At 43.5% G+C, this 18,702-nt stretch overlaps 1 protein-coding gene across 3 annotated transcripts in view; it reads right to left on the reverse strand.

Annotated features, from left to right (window-relative positions):
* znf507 (zinc finger protein 507) overlaps nucleotides 1-8,899 on the reverse strand; it is a 72,454-nt gene extending 63,555 nt beyond the window's left edge. For 2 of the 3 annotated variants that reach the window (XM_068049331.1, XM_068049329.1), the window contains exon 1: nucleotides 8,831-8,892. The gene's annotated coding sequence lies outside the window, so the exon portion shown is untranslated. Of the gene's footprint in view, nucleotides 1-8,830 lie in introns of all 3 variants that reach the window. The other variant, XM_068049330.1, reaches the window with a different exon arrangement.
* Between the last annotated feature and the right edge of the window lie 9,803 nt (nucleotides 8,900-18,702).

An 18,702-nucleotide genomic window follows, 5' to 3' on the forward strand; every position in this document is an offset into this window, starting at 1 on the left:
CAAAGAAGGGCAGGACTGGCTGTTAAATATTGCTGGATACAAGGTGCTCAGGAAAGACAGGAAAGGGAGAAAAGGGGGAGGGGGGGGGCAGTATTGATTAAGGAGGGCATTGCAGTGCTGGAGAAAAAAGATGTCCCTGAGGGGTCGAGGACAGAATCTATTTGGCAAGAGCTACGGAACAAAAAAGGTGCAGTTACATTGCTCAGTACTGTCTAGAGGCTACCAACTAGTGGGAAGGATGTAGAGGAACAAATTTGCAAGAAAATTACAGAGAGGTGCAAACATTATAGGGTAGTTATAATGGGGGACTTTAATTATCCAAACACAGACTGGAATAATAGTAGTGTAAAGGGCAGTGAGGGGCAAGAGTTCCTAGAGTCTGTGCAGGAAAACTTTCTACAAAAGTATGCTTCTAGTCCAATGAGAAAGGAGACACTGCTGGACCTGGTTCCTGGGAATGAGTGGATCAAGTGTCAGTAGGAGGGCATTTCGGGGACAGTGATCATTGTATCACAAGGTTTATGCTGACTGTGGAAAAGAACAATACAGAGTAAGATTAATTAACTGGGGGAAAGCCAACTTCAATGGTGTAAGAATGGATCTGGGATGAATAAATTGAAGTCAAACTATCTCTTCAAAGAGACAGTTTGGACACAGTCAAGGTATGTTTCCTCGAAGGGGAAAGGCAGGGTAAACAAATCCAGAGCTCCTTGGATGACAAGAGAGATAGAGATTAAGATAAAGTGTGCTTACGACAGATGCCAGATAGAAAATACCATTGAAAACCAGGCTGAATATAGAAGATTCAGAGGGGAAGTGAAAAAGCAAATAAGAGAAGCAAAGAGAGAGTATGAAAAGAGACTGGCAGTTAACATAAAAGGGAACCCCAAAGTGTTCTATAGATACATGAATGGTAAAAGGGTAATAAAAGGAGGAGTGTGGCTGATTAGGGACCAAAAAGGGTATTTGCGCACGGAGGTAGATGGCATAGCTCAGGTATTAAATGAAGACTTTACATCTGTCTTTACTAAAGAAGAAGGTGCAACCCAGGCAATGGTGAAAGAGGAGGTAATTCAGACATTTAAAGGATTTAAAATTGATTAGGAGGTGGCATTGGGTAGGCTGTACTTCAAATGGATAAGGCACCAGGACCTGATGAGATGTATTCAAGGATACTGAAGGAAGTGAGACTGGAAATTGCAGAAGCACTGGCCAGAATTTTTTCAGTCTTCCTTAGATGCAGGGGTGGTGCCAGAGGACTGGAGAATTGCAAGCATTACACCCTTGTTCAAAAAAGGGTGTAAAGATAAGCCCAGCATCTACAGGCCAGTCAGTTTAATTTCGGTGGTGGGGAAAATTCTAGAAAGAATAATTCGGAACAAAGTTAATAGTCACATGGACAAACAAATGTGGGTTAATTAAAGAAAGCCAGCATGGATTTTTTAAGGGAAAATTATGTTTAACTTGATGGAGTTTTTTGAAGAGGGAACAGAGGGGGTTGATGAGGGCAATGCAGTTGATGTGGCATTTGCTACAATGCCACACAACAGACTTGTGAGTAAAGTTGTAGTTCATAGAATAAACGGGACAGTAGCAACATAGATATGGAACTGGCTGAGTGACAGGATACAAAGAGTAGTGGTTAATGGATGCTTTCTGGGCTGGAGGAAAGTTTGTAGTGGAGCTCCCCAGGGTCATTGTTGGGACCCTTGCTTTTCCTGATATATATTAATGACCAAGACCTTGGTGTACAGGGCCCAATATCAAAGTTTGCAGATGACACGAAACTTGGAAGCTTGTGAACTGTGAGGATAGCGTAAAACTTTAAAAGGACAGAGCCAAATTGGTGGAATGGGCGGACAGGTCGCAGATGAAGTTCAATGTGGAGAAATGTGGTAGGAAGAACACGGAGAGACAATACAAAATAAAGAGTACAATTCTAAAAGGGGTGCAGGAGCAGAGGGACCTAGGTGTATTTGCACCTAAGTCATTGAAGATGGCAGGACAAGTTGAGAGAGCAGTTAATAAAGCATACAGTATCCTGAGCTTTATTAAAGGGGCACAGCGTACAAAAGCAATGAGGTTATGCTGAACATGTATCAGACTGAGTTCGGCCTCAACTGGAGTATTGTGTCCAGTTATGTGTGCCGTGCTTTAAGAAAGATGTGAAGGCATGAGAGAGGGTGCAGGAAAGATTTATAGAGTCGTAAAGCATAGAAACAGGCCCTTCGGCCCACCGCGTCCATGCCAATCATAATGCCTATCTATACTAATCCCACCTGCCTGCATGAATTCCATATCCCTCTATGCCTTGCTCATTCGAGTACCTGTCCAGATGTCTCTTAAATGTTGCTACTGTTCCTGCCTCCACCACCTCCTCATGCAGCTCATTCCAGATACCCACTATTCTTTGTGTGAAAAATTTACCCCTTTGATCCCCTTTAAACCTCCTCCCTCTCACCTTAAATCTATGCCCTCTCATTTTAGTCACTCCTACCATGGGAAACAGACTCTGGCTATCTACCCTATCTATGCCTCATAATTTTATATACCTCTATCATGTCCCCTCTCAGTCTCCTTCGCTCCAGGGAAAACAGACCCAGCCTATCCAATCTCTCTTTAGAACTCAAGCCCTCCAAACCAGGCAACATCCTTGTAATCTTTTCTGCACCCTCCCCAGCTTAATCACATCTTTCCTGTAGTGCAGCGACCAGAACAGCACACAGTACTCCAAATGCGGCCGAACCAACTGTTACATGACGTCCCAACACTTGGACTCAATGCCACGGCTGATGAAGGCAAGCATGCCATATTCCTTCTTCACCACCCTATCTACTTATGTTGCCACTTTCAGGGAACTATGTACTTGCACCCCAAGGTCTCTCTGCTCAACAACACTCCCCAGGGCCCTGCCATTCACTGTATATGTCCTGCTCTGGTTTAACTTCCCCAAAATGCATCACTTCACACTTGTCTGCATTAAATTCCATTTGTCAATCCCTTGCCCACTTTCCCAGTTTACCTATATCCTGTTGTAACCTTAGACAACCTTCTTCACAGTCCACTATACCACCAATTTTGGTGTCATCTGCAAACTTACTAATCATGCCCCTTAGATTCACATCCAAGTCATTAATATATATGACAAACAACAGAGGGCCCAGCACTGATCCCTGCGGCACACCACTGGTCACTGGCCTCCAATCTGAAAAACAATCCTCCACTACCACCCTCTGCCTCCTATCACCAAGCCAATTTTGTATCCATTTGGCTAGCTCACCCTGGATCCCACGTGTTCGAACCTTCTGGACCAGCCTACCATGCGGGACATTGTCAAAGGCCTTGCTAAAGTCTATGTAGACAACATCCATCGCCCTGCCCTCGTCAATCCTCTTGGTCACCTCCTCGAAAAACTCAATCAAATTTGTGAGACATGATTTCTCACGCACAAAGCCATGCTGACTATCCCTAATAAGACCATGCCTTTCCAAATGCATATAAATCCTGTCTCTCAGAATCCCTTTCAATAACTTTCCCACAATTGATGTAAGGCTCACCGGCCTGTAGTTCCCTGGCTTATCCCTGCTGCCCTTCTTAAATAAAGGCACAACATTAGCTATCCTCCTGTCTTCCAGTACCTCACCCCTGGCTAATGATGATACAAAAATCTCTGCCAGGGCCCCAACAAAACCTCCAACACCTCCTCCTTTGTAATGTTGATATGCTCCAGGATATCGCTGTTCCCTCCCTTGAACTCACCAGCTTCCATGACCTTCTCCACGGTAAATACTTCTCGTCTGAATTCATTTAAGACCTCGCCCATTTCCCGTGGCTCCACACATAGATATACCACACTGATCCTTAAGGGGACCTTTTCTCTCCCTACCTACCCTTTTACTCTCAATATACTTATAGAATATTTTAGGATTCTCCTTTATCTTATCTGCCAGGGAAATCTCTTTTCGCCCTCCTAATTTCCTTAAGTGTAGTCCTACATCCCCTATACTCCTCGAGGGACTCGCTCGATCCCAACTGCCTATACCTGACATACGCCTCCTTCTTTGTCCTGACCAGACCCTCAATATCCCTCGTCAACCAAGGTTCCCTAAACTTGCCAGCCTTGCCCTTCCATCTAACAGGAACATGCCAGCTGTGAACTCTTCCTATCTCACTTTTAAAAGCCTCCCACTTGCCAGACGTCTCTTTACTTGTAAACAGCCTCTCCCATTCACAAGAATGATTCCAGGGATGGGGAACTTCAGTTATGAAGACAGATTGGAGAAGTTGGGACAGTTGTCCTTGGAGAAGGCCGACAGGAGATTTGATAGAGGTATTCAAAATCATGAGGGGTCTGGACAGAGTAGATAGGGAGAAACTGTTCCCACTCGTGAAAGGATCGAGAATGAGAGGGCACAGATTTAAAGTAATTGGTAAAAGCAGCAAAAGCCGACATGAGGAAAAACTTTTTCACGCAGCGTGTGGTTAAGGTCTGGAATGCACTGCCTGAGAGTGTGATGGGGGCAGTCCAATTGAATCATGCAAAATGGAATTAGACAGTTATATGAAAAGGAAGACTGTGCAGGGTTACGGGGAGAAGGCAGGGGAGTGGCACTAAGGTGAAATGCTCAGGAGAGCTGGTGCAGACACGATGGACCGAATGGCTTCCTTCTCTGCTGTAACAATTCTGCGATTCTGTGAGACAGTAGCCAGTTGTGGTATGGAATCAGAGGTAAGTGTATCAAGTTTATGGCTAAAGCTGAATGCTATGGCTTTGGACCTTTCAATGTTTAACTGCAGGAAGCTGTGGCTCATCTAGGATTGTATGTCCAACAAGAGGCAGTGGAGAGGGTCAAAGGAAAAGTTGAAGCAGACGCATGCTGTCGGCATAAATGTGAAACCTAACGTTACGATGCTGAAGGGTAGCATGTAGATGAGGAAGAGGCCAAGGAGAGATTTTTAGGGGACATCAGAGTAAAGGCCTGCTACCCAACCTGAACCCGATGGGACCCAATGACGTGCTGGGTTGGGCCCCTCTTCTGGGTCTGGCTTTTGGGCTGGGTTGGGTCGGGCCGGACACACACGGCAAGTGCCCTGCCGGTAAGTATTAAAAATAAAAAAAACTTAACTGAGCTGGGAGTCCAAGGCGAAATGGAGTCTGCACAGTGAGCGAGTGACGTCACTATGACGTCATCACGCACGCGCTGCAGCTTCATGGAGCTTCCTAGTCAGAAAGTAAGTAAAGGGACGGTCGGGCTCAGGTCAGGCTGAGTGGGGTGGGGTGGGGTTGGACTCGGGGCGAAATTGGAGGGACTTGGGCCGGGTCGGGCTTGGGTCCACTGTGGATCGGTTGGGTTCGGGTTGGGTTCTTTTTCCCGACCTGAGCAGGCCTTTACTTCAGAGGTACTGGTGTGGGTGTGGAGAGAGAAACCATTGCTGGAGATGCTTTGCGTATGCAAGAGTGGAACCAAACTAGGGCAATCCCACTCAGCCGGCCAGTGGAGCAGCGGTACGGAGGGGAGGATAATGTGACCGACCATGTCAAAGGCAGAGGTCTTGAAGGGATAGTCCAATCACAGGACAAAACTTTTAGCGCCGTTTCTGTACTATGGTGTGGCAGAAACCTCATTGGAGAATTTCAAACTTGGAATTGCAAAGATGTGCATGGCTTTGGGAGGCAACGTATTCAAAGAGTTGAGAAGAAAGGGGAGGTGGTAATTTGCAGAGACAGTGTGTTCAGGGTGGATTTTAGGAAGCAGGTGATGATGGCAGTTTTGAAGGGGAAAAGGAACATTGAAGCAGGAGTAGGCCATTTGGCTCCACGAGCCTGCTCCACCATTCAAGTAGATTATGGCTGGTCTTCCTGCACTATCCCCATATTTCTTGATATCTTTTTATTTATTTATTTATTTCGAGATACAGCACTGAAACAGGCCCTTCGGCACACCGAGTCTGTGCCAACCAACAACCACTCATTTATACTAACCCTACAGTAATCCCATATTCCCTACCACCTACCTACACTAGGGGCAATTTACAATGGCCAATTTACCTATCACCTGCAAGTCTTTGACTGTGGGAGGAAACCGGGGCACCCGGCGGAAACCCACGCGGTCACAGGGAGAACTTGCAAGCTCCGCACAGGCAGTACCCAGAATCGAAACCGGGTCCCTGGAGCTGTGAGGCTGCGGTGCTAACCAATGTGCCGTGGAATCGATTGACCTCGGTCTTAAACATGCTCAATGACTGAGTCTCCACAGCCCTCTGAGGTAGAGAATTCCACAGATTCACCACCCACTGAGTGAAGAAATTCCTCCTCATCTCAGTCCTAAATTTTTAAAAATTCTTTTGTGGGATGTGGTTGTCGCTGGCGAGTACAGTACTTACTGCTCATACCTAATTGCCCTTGAACTGAGTGGCTTGCTAGATCATTTCAGAGAGCATTTAAGAGTCAACCACATAGCTGTGGGTCTGCAGTCACATATAGGCCAGTGCCAGACTAGGTAAGGACAGTAGATTTCCTTCTCTAATCGATATTAGTGAACCAGATGGGTTTTTACAACAATCATGGTCACCATTAGACTAGCTTTTAATTCCAGATTTATTAATTGAATTCAAATTTTACCATCTGCCGTGGTGGGATTCGAACCCATGCCCCCAGAGCATCAGCTTGAGCTCTGGATTACTAGTCCAGTGACATTACCAGTCCAGTGACATTACCAGTACATAACTGCCTCCCCAAATAGCCTACCTCTTATTTGGAGACTGTGTCCCTGGTTGTAGATCTCTCCTCCCACCCTCAGCCAGGGGAAACTTCCTTTCTGCATCAACCTTGTCAAACCCTGTAAGAATTTTGTAAGTTTCAATCAGATCACCTCTCATTCTTCTAAACTCTAGAGAATGTAGGCCCAGTTTCCTCAATCTCTCCTCATAGGACAATCCCGTCATACCAGAAATCAGTCTGGTGAACCTTCGCTGCACTCCCTCTATGGCAAGTATATTCTTCCTTAGGTAAGACGACCAAAACAGTACACAATACTCCAGGTGCAGTCTCGCCAAGGCTCTATACAATTGCAACAAGACTTCTTTACTCCTGTACTCAAATCCTCTTTAAATAAAAGCCAACATACCATTTGTCTTCCTAATTGCTTGCTGTACCTGCATGTTAGTTTCCAGTGACTTATGAACAAGGACACCCTGATCCCTCAACATCAGACATCAACACTTCCAATCTCTCATCATTGAAAAAATACTCTGCATTTGTTTTTCCTAACAAAGTGCAAAACTTTTACATTTTTCCACGCTGTATTCCATCTGCCATGTTCTTCCACACTCATTTAGCCTATCCAAATCCTCTTGAAGCCTCTCTGCATCCTCCCCACAACTCACAATTCAACCTAGTTTTGTGTCATAAGAGCCAATACTTCAGGTGAGCGCACCATTTACAAAGTCAGCTAACGTGGTGACCAGGGAGGGAAGTAGGGTGGTCAGCAGCGTACAGAGAATAGGGTTGAGAGAGCAGGACATGAGCCTCATAGACAAGATGAAATCAGAGAGCATATGATGGGAGATAGGAGAGAAGCTCGAGAAAGATGCAGTTTGCAACTAGGGTGGGGGCCCCCGAGGGAAGTTTGGTGGCAAGGGAAAATGGTGGTTGGGGCCAGGGGTGGGGGAGGTTGCACAGAGGCAGCTAAATGGATGATTTCAATTTTAATGACAAGTCCACACCTGTCACACTTCTTATAGGAGTTGAGGGGACAGCTGGAGATTTAAGGAGGGATGGCAGATTAATACATGTCCTCACAGCAGCAATCATTTCAATGCTTTAAAAAGAGTCTATGGCATTCTATCATATTCTATTACAGATGAAAAATAACTTAAAAAAACACTGACATGCAGCCCAAAATGCACAATTACAAATATCCTCTGATTGACCTCAGTAGTTTATAAGCTGTAGTCTTAAAAGGAGCAGGCCGGATTAAGAGCGAAATAGTTACTATGTTACACCCTAAACTACCCACTGACATCAAAAAAACACTCTTCCTATTGAAAAACAAGGTCAACTATTGCAAGGATGTCCTAGGTGTTGTTCCATGTGTTGAGACTTTAACCCAATGGATCTCGTCACTTTTGAGACACATTGAGAGAGTTACATAACTACCATCCTGTTCAAATGCAATGTCAAACATTAAAATTTCTTCAAAATAAATTAAAAGGTATAAAAGGTAGAGATTAACCCAACATCTGAAATGTCGTATTTCAAAACAGGATTGAGTTTCTTTTCCAACGTAAATGTAGTTGTCACCTGGGAGTTCACAGAAGTTTAGCAATCCCTAAATTGATATGCACGCAATTCGATGTACAAGATACACACTGGATGTAATGCATTTAATCGCTGCCAGCATGGCAGGATATACTTCCACCAAACCAAATGTGCATTAAAAGTAACTTTCGGCAGAAAGTATAACTCCAATAAGAAAACAAAGCGGTCAATAGGCAAGTCCAATCCGATCACATTCATTTCTACATATGGGAATCATTTTCGATTTACAGCTTTTGGAACCAAAAGGGAGCTGTTCATGCTGTGGCCGAGCTGCATTGCAGCGGCTTGCACCGCACAGAGCGCCCAGCCTGTCACTCTAACTCCAGCCCCACACATCACACGTCAGTCACTTGGACCCACAGGCCGCGGGGAGGCCGAGATTGGGGGACGGGTATCCCTGTGCTCCTACAGGGAGAAGAGGAGAGTATTCTCTCAGGATGCTCCTTGTAATTTAAGGCAGGACTATCTGTAGCACTTGCTGAAACAGAAAGTAAGCTTTCTTTTTTTTACCTGATAAACCCTATCTCCAAAACCACGTTCACGTCAAATCCGAACAAAATGCCACCACTTACCACAACTGCGCATGCACCAAGTTGGAATCTCGCGATACCGCGTCTACCGCGAGCCTTTCGGATACGTCACGGAGAGCGCGGCCGGAGCGGGGCTGTAGTTGTCATAGTAACGTAGCGTTAAGGAGGGATGGGGTTTACGCTGGTTGTTAGCCGTTCAGTTCCAATGAAAGGTCAGAGAGCTGAAACATTAACTCTGTTTCTCTCCACAGATGCTTCCAGATCTGCTGAGTATTTCCAGCACTTTCTGTTTTTATTTCAGGTTTCCAGCATCCGCAGTATTTTGCTTTTAGTTAAGTTTTCCTGGTCAGTCTCTGAACTTGATCAAGTGCAACCTCTGGGATTCCTGGTATTTGATCCATGAAGTCAGTTCTACTAAAGATAAGAATTCTGGTCACGTCAACCTCCGAGGCAGTTAGTTTCAAGGGTCCACTCCCAAAAAAAACAACCTTTCTACTCCCTTTAAAGGTGCTGCCCCACCTGCTGGCATTTCGGTCTTATTTCACTTATTTGAAACTTACCCTATTTAGATTAGTTCCCCAGTGATTTCAGATCATGTTTCCCTTGGTCAAGGCAAGGATCTCCAAAGGTCTGTTAATCTTGGTCAGTATGATCCCCAGGATTCACTTTGCTGCTGTCTGCACAGATACAGAGCAATTTTTTTATACATTTGGTGGAACCAGTTCATTCGAGATCTGCTGAAAACTACAGGACCAGACTGAACAAAGAACTCAACCTTCCTCTCCAGTGATACTGCCTGATTTCCTGAGTGTTTTCAGCATTTTTTGTTTTTATTACTGAAGAAAGAACATCCATTTATAGAATTCTTTTCCCAAAGATATCCCAAAGTGCTTCACAGTCACCAAACTACAGTGGTCATTGAGTATGACACAACATAGCTGACATATGAGCACTTCAGAAAATTCCACAAACGTGGGGAAATGTCTGGATTGCGAACTTGGTTTCCAGCTTACATTTACGTTGTTCTACTGCAGTCAGTGTTTTTGTGTTCTCTCTGGACTTTTTTTTGCCTTTTTTGTTGGTTGCTTTCTATCTCAGTTTTGTACTGAATGATTTGAAAGGTTCAAACTCTTTAAATGCCCCTCAAATAGTTGCTGGATTTAAATAATTCTCAATTCAAACAATACTGCCAGTCATAAATAGAACTGATCAAATCACTATGTTTTTGTGTGAAAGTGGCTTGACTTCCCCTGAAGCTTTCTGTAAACAAAGCGTAATACACCTTTATGAGCATACGAATTAGGAGAAGGAGTAGGCCACTCAACCCTTCGAGCCTGCTCCGCCATTCAATAAGTTCATCGCTAAACTGATTACTCCACATTTCCACCTATGCCCCGATGGGCAGCGCAGTGGTTAGCACCGCAGCCTCACAGCTCCAGCGACCTGGGTTCGATTCTGGGTACTGCCTGTGTGGAGTTTGTAAGTTCTCCCTGTGACTGCGTGGGTTTCCGCCAGGTGCTCCGGTTTCCTCCCACAGCCAAAGATTTGCAGGTGATAGGTAAATTGGCTGTTGTAAATTGCCCCTTGTGTAGGTAGGTGATAGGGAATATGGGATTACTGTAGGGTTAGTATAAATGGGTGGTTGTTGGTGGGCCGAAGGGCCTGTTTCAGTGCTGTATCTCTATTATTATGATGACCTTCCACCCCCTTGCTTATCAAGAATCTATCTAAAAAATATTCAAAGACTCTGCTTCCACTGCCTTTTGAGGAAGAGAATTCCAAAGACTCATGACCCTCTGAGAGAAAAAATTTCTCCTCATCTCTGTTTTAAATGGGCGACCCCTTATTTTTAAACAGTGACTCCTAGTTCTAGATTCTCCCACAAGGGGAAACATCCTTTCCACATCCACCCTGTCAAGACCCGTTATATTATCTTATATGTTTCAATCAAGTCGCCTCTTACTTTTCTAAATTCCAGCGGATACAAGCCTAGCCTGTCCAATCTTTCCTCGTAAGACAGCCCACCCATTCCAGGTATTTGTCTCGTAAACCTCTCTGTACTGCCTCCAACGCATTTACATCCTTAAGTAAGGAGACCAGTACTGTACACAGTACTCCAGATGTGGTCTCACCAGTGCCCTGTATAGCTGAAACATAACCTCCCTACCTTTGTATTCAATTCCCCTCATGATAAATGATAACATTCTATTAGCTTTCCCAATTACATGCTGTACCTGCATACTAACCTTTTGCGATTCATGCACTAGGACACCCAGATCCCAGAATAGATCTGATGAAAGATCACTGACCTGAAATGTTAACTCTCCTTCTCTGTCCACAGCTGCTGCCAATACTGTTGAGTATTTCCAGCATTTTTTTGTTTTTATTTCAAATTTCCAGCACCTGCAGCATTTTGCTTTTATGCTAATATCCTCTCATGTGGCTCGGTGTCAGATTTTGTTTGATAATGCTCCAGGGAAGCACCTTGGGATGTTTTCCTACATTAAAGGTGCTGTATAAAAGGAAGTTGCATCTATTGAGAGAGAAAATAGACAGAAAGGAAAATTAAGCTTTTTGTTTAAATTTAGATTTTTAAAGCTCTAAGGATTTAAGACATGCAGGAATGAGACTCTAAATTTTAAATAGTTCCCATTTCTGAACCGTGGAGGTTGATTTGCATTGCATTGTCAATTACCATGTTGTTAAAAGGGTACTCATGCTGTTAAGTACCAGGTCTAACTTTCTGTGGCAAGTTTAATTTAGTTTGAGTTCAATGTGCTAATCTAAGAAGTTCTTAAAAATAATGGGTAGTTTAAGAGCAAGCTGCCATTTGTGCCAGGTAACTGGCAGAGTTGCATAAATCGACCAACAAGTTATAGTAATTTGCAACTCACAGTGTATCTGTTCGTTGCCTGAACTTGCTGGCAGACTCTCACATTAATAACACAGTGCATTGTGAACTTGCCATTATTGTTCCAGCAAGATTTGGGCCATTAAATTTGATAAGAGTAAATTCAGTGTGTTTGAGTTATAGATAGCAGATGTGGTTATATCTGTCATTAGGATTAATGTTTTACTGGTAAGTGAAAGTTAATATAGAGGAGTGTTTGTGGTCTGCTAGGTGTTCCCTGATTACCACCAATAACGATCTTGCGAAGGAGTATTGCCAACATATGGCATATACTTTAGTAAATTAGGTGTCTCCCAGAATGTCTACTTTCAGAAGTGTACATTTATATTCTGATAATTCCATAGTAGAAGATGGTCTTCAAAAAGTAATGTAAGATTTAACACCTAAGTTTTTTTTCTTTCAATTACTTGATATGCACACCAGTTTAAGCTTAATCCATGAGTGCTAAGTGAGGAGCTGTTCCAAACTGATACTACAATAGGTCTGAATGCTCACAATCGGTTGGGAATAGGTTATTATTAATGGTTATGATAAGTAGTTATGTTGATTTATATGGGCACGGTTAGGAGAAGTTGACAGTAAATAACTCATCAGGGATCAGAGGCCTTGCATGACTCAAAACAAGGAAAAGCAAATATATACATTAAATTTTATCAGTGCAGCAATCGTTCAGTCAAAAAGCATGTTTGTTGTCTTTGCTAATGTATAGAAGGCACAATAATTGCATATAGGGGCCTAAAAGTTACGCAAGAACTTTACTGAATTTTGAAATTTTAGCCATAACTCCAGTATGGGTGGGGAGGAATCCATCAAAAAAGGCAGGACCCTGTTAACCCATGTCGCTACCAACTCTGAGAGTTTTAATTGGCCTTAAAAGGGGCTGAACTTTTTCTCACCCCTTACAAAGTCAAGAGGCGGGTTTCCTTAGACTGGGAAATCCTGTTTCCCTGGCATAGAAGAGACGTTGCATATTACTGGAGGCCAGTATGCTGCGAGAGATGAGGCTTGTCGGCTTCCAGATGGGCATAAATAGGCCCCACTAATGAGCCCTGCTAAGGGAAGTAGCCTAGACCAGGGATCGGCAATGTGTCTGTACACAAACACCGGTCTCTGTGGTAAAAGATTTTGGGGTCCGTGACTGGTAACTTCAGGGATGAGAAATTTCCCATTGACTTCTTCTTTACGACCAGATTGACTTTAAAAAATATTGCAATTGTCAGTTTCACAACTGACAGGTGCTGACAGAGGGAACAGCAGTTTCTGAACTTTGGACAGATTCAGGGTTTTCTGGGGGGGTTCCGACATTTTTTAAAAGCCCGCCGGAAAGCCCAAATCTGTCTGAAGTTCAGAAACTAATATTCCTGCTCTCAGTAACTGTCAGAGAGCGAGTGGGGGGAGAGAGAGAGAGAGTGGGGTGGGGGAGGGGAGAGAGAGTGGGGGGGGGTAGAGAGAAAGAGTGGGGGGGGTAGAGAGAAAGAGTGGGGGGGGGTAGAGAGGAAGAGTGGGGGGGGGGAGAGAGAAAGAGTGGGGGGGGAGAGAGAGAGAGTGGGGGGGGAGAGAGAGAGAGTGGGGGGGGGGAGAGAGAGAGAGTGGGGGGGAGAGAGAGCGTGGGGAGGGAGTGAGAGAAAGGGAGAGAGAATGGGGGAGGGAGAGAAAATGGGGGGAGAGAGAGAGTGGGGGAACAGAGAGAGGGAAGAGTGGGGGGGAGAGAGAGAGTGTGGGGGAAGAAAGTGGGGTGGGGGAGAGATGGGGAGAAAGGGGGGAGGGACAGAGAGAGGAGGAGAGAGATGAACACAGAGGGGAGAGAGAGGATAGTGAGATGGACACAGACAGGGGAGAGAGAGGTGGTGAGAGATGGACACAGAGAGGGGATAGGGATTGACACAGAGAGGGAGCAAGAGGGGAGAGTAAGAGATCAAGATCACTCCTGACAGATTGGACATCTATCTGGATTCTCCACATCGCTACATCAAGTGTGCGGGCAGACATTGACTACTTGTGCAAGCAAAAACAATGCCATGTATCTCACTAAATAGGGGAAATGCATTTTAAATCGGACTGTGTTTTGATGGCATTAGGTTGGCAATACACCTTATATACAGATTAATTGGCCCCATGTCCTTGGCTGAGTCAATAATTTTGTCTAATGTCCATGGTGCAACATGTTGGTGCCTATCCCTGGCCTAGACGCCAAAGAAAAGATATTTTAAAAAAAAAATAAAACAGCTGGGATTTTGGTGGGGTGTTCTTGGTCTCACGTCTACCTCCCCAAATGGCAGACAGCTCTATTTTCTAGATGTGTGGGGCAGGTAGGCACCAGAGTTACATCTGTAGTACTGCCAGTTCCATGTAATGTGTTGCCTTGCCACACACAGTACAAACTGTGTTAGGGTCAGCTCTGGTGAGCGTGATCCCAAATTAACCATTGGGTCAATAAGGGATTGCCCATTTAAAACAGAGATGCGGAGAAATTTTTTCTCTCAAGAGTTGTGAATCTTTGGAACTCTCTTCCTCAAAAGGCAGTGAAAGCAGAGTCTTTGAATATTTTTAAGGCACAGGTAGATAGATTCTTGATATGCAAGGGGGTGAAAGGTAATTGCGGGTAGGCAGGAATGTAGAGTTGAGGTTACAATCAGATCTGCCATGATCTTCTTGAATGGCAGAGCAGGCTCGAGGGGTCGTGTGGCCTTACTCCTGCTCCTAATTCGTATATTTGTATGTTCATGACTCTCAGATTTTCAGCCTTAGGGTATTTCTGGTTTGGCAGTCTTTCAATATTTCTGTACTTTGGTCTTTATAAATCAGCCTTCATAAGATCAATTCTCTTTCAAAATTAATAAAAATATTCATGTTAAATATGTTCACAAAAACTTTCCACAATCATCCTATTATCATCTTCTAAAATATACACATGTTCCAGATCATTTATATTAACCAGTCAATTTAGATGTTAAATGGCTGAAGACAATTAAGGTTATACTAAATTTTCCCACCCCCCAAAAATATTTTTTATTAATAATATGGTTCAGCTTGCTTAGCCTTATTAACTATTGCATATAAAGTAACCCAACAGCAACAAGAAATTCTCAACCTTTTGGCAGCCTCAAATAAAGTTTCAACTAGGTCAAACCAAATATATGTTCATAACAGGTTATGAGTAATGTGCGTTGCAGCTTTGGTTGAGAGGCGGCAAATTCAAGCATAACTTTATCTTGTCTGTTTTTACTCTTTTTTGCTTCTCTCAAATCCACATTAACTATTCAAAGTGTTGTTTGGCGATCTCTATCTGTTGACTGGATGGTGTGGAATAACAAAAAGCATTGGCTGCAAAAAGAATTTAAAAAAGTAAAGTAAAAAAAGACATTGACTTGCTCTGACCAGTTAAAATACTGCAAGTAATAAACTAGAATGTAATTGAAGAAGGGAATGAAGCAGCTGTCACGGAATTTAGAACTTGTTGGCAGTTACCTTCTCCTGCCACCTGGCTTTCAGCATTCAAGGCTAGTTACTGACTACAGTGTGAAGACTTGATAAAATAGCATAAACCAGAGCCCAGCCACTAGCTAAACTAGGTAAGAAATGAGACACAGTTTAAATGGCATGTTATGATGCTTTTTTTTTAAAAAAAGGATCCTCTCAATGATTTAATAGCAATTCCTGGTTGCAGATTTGGTTCTTACAATCCTGAAGAAGTTCCTTTTCTATAGTCCGTCTGAGAGGTGTGAACCTGAGGGATGAACAATTGCAGTAATCTCCTTACTGGGTTTGATGTGGTCAATCATAACTAATATATTTATTCACACTTAACCATTCACAATGCTATATTAATATATCTTAAATCAAATATTGGGGTTTATAGTATGTTATGATCACCTGGTTCATGGTTTGTATTAATTTTCTAGAGATAACTTTTAATTTGGAAATTGAATTTTTTGATGCAAGACGAATGAAAACACCTGGTTTGAGAAGCTGGCAAACAAACCTAGGGTGGTTACAAATCAAAGGGGGGCCCATGTTTATTTAATAAGGTCATAATGGGAAGTGTGAAGATCCGATACAATGGGAACCTTTCTGAACTTCTTGATGTGTGAAATTTACTGACCCCCGACGTGAGGGGTTGTGGCGGTGGGGCTCGGAAAATCCTTCTGGGAGAGGCCTGCCACAGACCTCGACGCCGGGAAGGCCCCACTCCATTTTATCGGAGACCTCGGGGCAGCACCCCCACCACCGCTTGGCAAAAAAAATCTAATTAACATATGTAAATAAATTATTATTGAAGAATAATTACTTACCTCATCACAACATCCGACCCATGCCGATATTCCGCTGGTTGAAGGAGATCCCGCGCCTTCGGATCTCCGTTTGGAGATCCGAGGTGTAGCACTGCTGGGGAGAGGGGAGGAGTGAAATTTTGAGGGCGTTGGTGGGGGGGGGGGGGTGGTTGGGAGGAGCAGGGAAAACTCCTACTATTGGTTGAAAGGATAGTGGGAAGGGGTTGAAGGGCAAAGGTAACGAAGTTCGGGGGAAAAGTTCGGGATGGGAAGAAATAGTTTTTTTCTGTGGGAAAGACAATAAATTAAGTGTTTGGTCATGGGGGGGGGGTGTTGGGAGAGGGACTTTGATCTTTTATTAAACTTATAACTGTTAATATTCCCTCCATTTCTGTTTAAATATTCAAATTGCCTGTAAGGGCTTGAAACCCTTTAAAAATTGTGCCAGCATCTGTGCAGTGGCGCCAGATGCTGTTGCTGGGATGGTGCGCCCGCTCTCTCTATGTCATCAGGGGCAGGCGGTCCGCCCCTCCATGTTAATGAGCTGCCGCATGAAATATTGTGGCGGCTCCGCGGTGCACGTCTCGTGCGTGCACCGCGGACTTTTTGACGGTGAGCTATTAAAATTCAGCCGGTGTTTCTGCAGATGTTGCAATCAGGAGTTTAAATTATTCATATGAATTCCCAGAACAAAGAGAAGATTTAAAGTTCAAAAATCTCTCCATGTGTGCTTATAGAGATAGAGAGCCTTAAAACCGCCGGTGGGCTTGTTTATTTGGGCAGTTGGAATCAGAAAGTTGAGAAAAAAATGCTGTGTCATTGTTAGCAATATCAATTATTCATGCAAATATCAGAAATCAAAGAGATGTTAGGGGAATTGGGGAGGTAATTAGCTTAAATTGCTATCTGGGACATCCCATATGTACCACTTGCTATGGAGATAGATGGTGCAGTGAGTGCCTGATGGTGTTTTGATCTGTGTGCTGGCTGATAGACAAGTAGTTGGCTTTTTGGGAAAGCGGTTGGATTCAGAGAAAGCAGTTGGCTTTTGGAAGTCAGTTGGACTCAGGAGCAAAGAGGCCATCAGGAACCAGGGGTGTTTCTGTTTTGAGGTCAACCCTTGCTCAAGGTGGGAAGTCCAGATTTGGGAGGTAATTTCATACCTTGAATGATAACTGAGAAACTAAGGAATCAAAGTATATTCTTAAGAGCTGTGGTATACTTTGGATTGGCCCCAGGAGAAAAGAACAAACCAAGATCCTGTATAACGTGTATAGGACTTTTGGGGTGGAAGTAACAGTCAAACAGGAGTGTTCTGTTGAGATTTAGGTTTAAAGCATAACAACTTCATGTCCTGTTAAGATTTTAAGTCTAAAATATATGTTTCCAAATCACGTAAGTTAGTGGTGGTTTCCCTTGTTTACCTCTTGTGCAATAAAGTTTTTTGTTTAAAACATGAAATCCTGTGGTGTATTTCTTTCAGTAATAAGTGGGAATTCGATTTTCTTTTTTTAAACGTTAATGGTCCCTAACGGGATCATAACAAGTAATATTACAGTAGCAGAAAATTGAACTGAATTTTACTTTGATTCAACATATTTTATGATGCCACTTAGTCATAGTCACCTGGATTGCTCTCTTTGACCTTCCTTCTTCCCTCCCGCTCTTTTAGAGTTGCCTGAATTTGCTACATTATCTGTACTGAATCTTACACTTGGCCTGACCCAGCCTGATATAAATGCTGTAGTAGTTGACCTGCATCAATAAATTGCCTTTTATACTCCATAGAATTCACTGAAGAAGAATTAAGTACTGCTGAAAAAAGATGAAACTACTTTTGAAACTACCGCAGTCTGTCTGCTAGCCTGTCAATGGTGATGTGAAGGGAGGACGAATACACCAGGTTGGAGAATTGAAGGAGGAGGTTATAGGGTTGTAGAAGATTACAGAGATAGGGAGTAGCAAGGCCAAAGAAGGATTTAAACACAAAGATGCAAGTTTTAAATTTGAGGTGTTGGGGAATTGAGACTTAATGCAGGTTAATGAAGATGGATGATGGGCATGTGGGTGGTGCAGTACAGTATATAAACAAGAAGTTTTAGGATTAGCTAAAGTTTATGAAGGGGGGAGGAATTGAAGCCATCCAGGAGAGAATTGGAATAATTGGTTGTTTCTTGGGTTGGGGACCCTCTGTCAGGCCACTGTGTCAATGGAGCAGTATGCACCCTTGGTGTCATAGAACAGTACAGCACAGAAGGAGGCCATTTGACCCATTGAGTTTGCGCTGGCTCTTTCGAAGAGCAATCCAGTTAGCTCCACTCCTCTGCTCTTCCCCATACCCCTGCAATTTTTCCCCTTTCAAGTAGTAATCCAATTACAGGTACAGTAGCATAGAGTTTATGTTACTAGACTAGTGATCCAGTGGCCCAGACTAATGATTTGAAGACATGAGTTCAAATCCCACCACAGCAGCTGCGGAACTTAAATTCAGTTAATAAAAAATGGTGGAACAAAACCCTAGTATAAGTAATGGTGACAATGAAACTACCAGATTGTTATAAAATGTCATCTGGTTCACTAATGTCCTTTAGGGAACAAAATCTGCCGTCCTTACTCCATCTGGCCTACATGTGTCTACGGAACCACAGCGATGTAGTAGTCTCTTAATTG

This window comes from Heterodontus francisci, chromosome 17 (assembly GCF_036365525.1).
Source record: "Heterodontus francisci isolate sHetFra1 chromosome 17, sHetFra1.hap1, whole genome shotgun sequence".
NCBI classification, from domain to species: Eukaryota; Metazoa; Chordata; class Chondrichthyes; order Heterodontiformes; family Heterodontidae; genus Heterodontus; species Heterodontus francisci.